We start from the raw sequence: 2,852 nt of genomic DNA, 5'->3' as shown, positions 1-2,852 counted from the left end.
TAATTTCCTATAATCTATGCACATTCGCCAACCAGTGACTACTCTAGTAGGGATTAGTTCATTGTTTGCATTTTGGATAATAGTTGTCCCACTTTTCTTAGGAACTACATGTACTGGACTAACCCATTTACTATCAGAAATTGAGTGTATGATACCTGCATCTAATAGTTTTAAAATTTCTCTCTTAACTACTTCTTTCATGTTTGGGTTAACTAACTTAGACAGGCTAGCATTGATTATAACAAGATATTTAGAATTTGAGTCCAGAAATGCGTACCTTAGTGAGGAGGGGAAAGGTTTAAGCTCTACCTGTTTGGCATTTTCCTGGAGCTTACCTTTGGTTTGTTCCTCCTTCAACTTCTCCATCTCGAAAGCCTTAGCTAAGGGTAGGGGTGAATGAGCTGCTATCTGTTGTGCACAGGCTGCTATTTCTGTATTTTCATTATCCACTATGTGGCTGTGCACAATACATGCTTCAAGAGGATCTTTAGGATGTGTCTTATGAAATTCCTCTTCAACTTGTTTGTCAATTATGTCAACCTTGAAGCATTCATCAGGTTCAAATTTGTGTTTCATTGTGTCGAACAAGTTGAACTCCACTTCTTTTTTTCCTACCTTGAGGGTTAGTCACCCATTTTTTACGTTTATGATGGCTCCGGCGGTTGCCAAGAATGGTCTTCCCAAGATAATAGGGATTTAAACATTTTCTTCCATCTCAAGGACAATAAAGTCTACTGGAATAAAGAATTTGCCCACTTTGATAGGGATATTCTCAAGTATGCCCACAGGATATTTAACAGATCGATCAACCAATTGCAATGAGATTGTCATGGGCCTCAATTCTCCGATTTCCAATTTTTGTATATTGATAGAGGCATTAAACTAACACTTGCCCCAAGATCGCAAAGGGCCTTGTCTATTTTCTTGTTACCAATGAGGCAGGGTATGGAGAAGCTTCCTAGATCTTTCAACTTTGGAGGCAGTTTATTTTGCAGTATGGCACTGCATTCCTCTGTTAGAGCTACTGTTCCATAGTCTTCCAGCTTTCTTTTCTTTGACAGAATTTTCTTAAGAAATTTAGCATAGGATGGCATCTGAGAAAGTGCTTCAGTGAAGGGGATGTTGATATAAAGTTTCTATAAAACTTCCAAAAACTTCTCAAACTGCTTATCCAATTTGGCTTTCTGAAATCTTTGAGGAAAAGGTAGGGGAGGCTGATATGGCTCTGGTAATTTCTTTGTCTTACCTGCTTCCTCTTCCTGATCTTTCTTAGCTTCTTCCTCCTTTTTCTTTGCTTGGCCTTTAGATTTTTCTATAGTTTTCTCTGTCAGTTCTACCTCTGGTTGTACTAGAGTTCTCCCACTCCTCAATGTAACTGCCTTACAATGCTCCCTTGGGTTCATTTTTGGTTGGCTAGGCAGTTTGCCAGCAGCCTTACTTGAAGAACTTGCTTACTGAGTGATTTGATTCTCTAGCATCTTGTTATGAGTAGCAAGTTGGTCCATTCTGGAAGTTAGCTGTTTAATCAATTCATTTTGTTGTTGTTGAGCTGCTAGGAATCCTTCCATCATGGATTCCATGGTCATCTTCAGTTCAGGTTGTTGAGGTTGAAGAGGTAGTGATGACTGTGCAAAGTTTTGACCTCTGTTCTGAAATCTAGGGGGTGCTAGTGGTTTATACCCTTGTTGTTTGTTTATTGGCTAGTTCTGCTAATTGGACCATGAGAAATTTGGGTAGTTCCTCCATCTAGGGTTGTAAGTATTTGAATATGGATTGTTGGGCCGCCTCTGGTTGAAGTTTCCTCCATTATTCACATAGTTCATCTTCTCTATGGAGGGTTCATTAAAATTGCTGTATTCTGAATTCATGTATCCTCCTCCATAGCTGTCCTCATGTTAACTGTTTATACCAACTGTGGTGGCTTGCATTCTTTCGAGTCTCTTTGTGAGCTGATCAAATTAAGCATTTATCATGCTTAGGGCGTCTACTTCCAGGACCCCTGTAGTTCTCCTTGCATTTCCTCTTGCATTTGATCGCTCATAATTATGGTATGCAACCCTTTCTAGAAGTTCAAGTGCTTGTGTCATTGTTTTCTCCATTAGATCACCTTCTGCAACTGAATCAACTATGCTCCTTGTAGAGGGCAATAACCCATTATAGAAATTTTGCACTAATAGCCAATCCTCTATTCCATGGTGTGGACATTCCCTCTGTTGGTCTTTATATCTTTCCCATGCATCATAGAGTGATTCTCCTTCCTTTTGTTAGAAGGTTTTGAGCTCAAGCCTCAGTTTTTCAGTCTTTGCAGGTGGAAAATACCTTGCTAGAAAAGCTTGAGAGAGATTTTCCCAAGTGGTGAACGTTCCAGCCGATTGAGAAAGTAACCACTTCCTTGCTCTGTCCCGAAGGGAGAATGGGAATGTTCTGAGTCTTATTGCTTGATCAGACACTCCATTCATCTTGAATGTGTCACATAGGGGAAGAAAGCACTGGAGGTGATAGTGTGGGTCTTCTGTTGGTGAACCTGCAAACTAGGTTTATTGAATCATTTGGAGCCATGCTGGTTTTAATTCAAAGTTGTTGGCTTCCACTGTGGGTCTAGTGACACTAGGCTGAAATCCTTGGACAGATGGAGCTCTGTAATCTCTCAAGAGTCTTGGTCTGTCATTATTATCGGCCATGGTTGGGATTTCAGGATCTTCTTGACCGTGGTCTTGATATTTCCTTTCCCTCCTGATGGCTCTCAGAGTTCTGTCTATCTCCAGATCACAGTCCAAAATTTCTTATTCTGGCCTTATTCTGGTCATATACCAGATCGGGCACCAGAGAGAAAAGAAGAGAAATACAATCAG

At 40.3% G+C, this 2,852-nt stretch overlaps 1 non-coding gene across 1 annotated transcript; it reads left to right on the top strand.

Moving 5' to 3' along the window:
- The first annotated feature begins 2,187 nt into the window (after nt 1–2,187).
- Nucleotides 2,188–2,294, top strand: LOC131170790 (small nucleolar RNA R71). The gene has a single exon (XR_009141556.1). It is a non-coding gene; the product is annotated as a small nucleolar RNA R71 (small nucleolar RNA).
- The last annotated feature ends 558 nt before the right edge of the window (nt 2,295–2,852 follow it).

The sequence above is a fragment of the Hevea brasiliensis genome, chromosome 11 (genome assembly GCF_030052815.1).
Source record: "Hevea brasiliensis isolate MT/VB/25A 57/8 chromosome 11, ASM3005281v1, whole genome shotgun sequence".
Classification (NCBI taxonomy): Eukaryota; Viridiplantae; Streptophyta; class Magnoliopsida; order Malpighiales; family Euphorbiaceae; genus Hevea; species Hevea brasiliensis.
The sequence above is the reverse complement of the archived record's forward strand: the minus strand, read 5'-3'. Positions and strand labels throughout refer to the sequence as shown.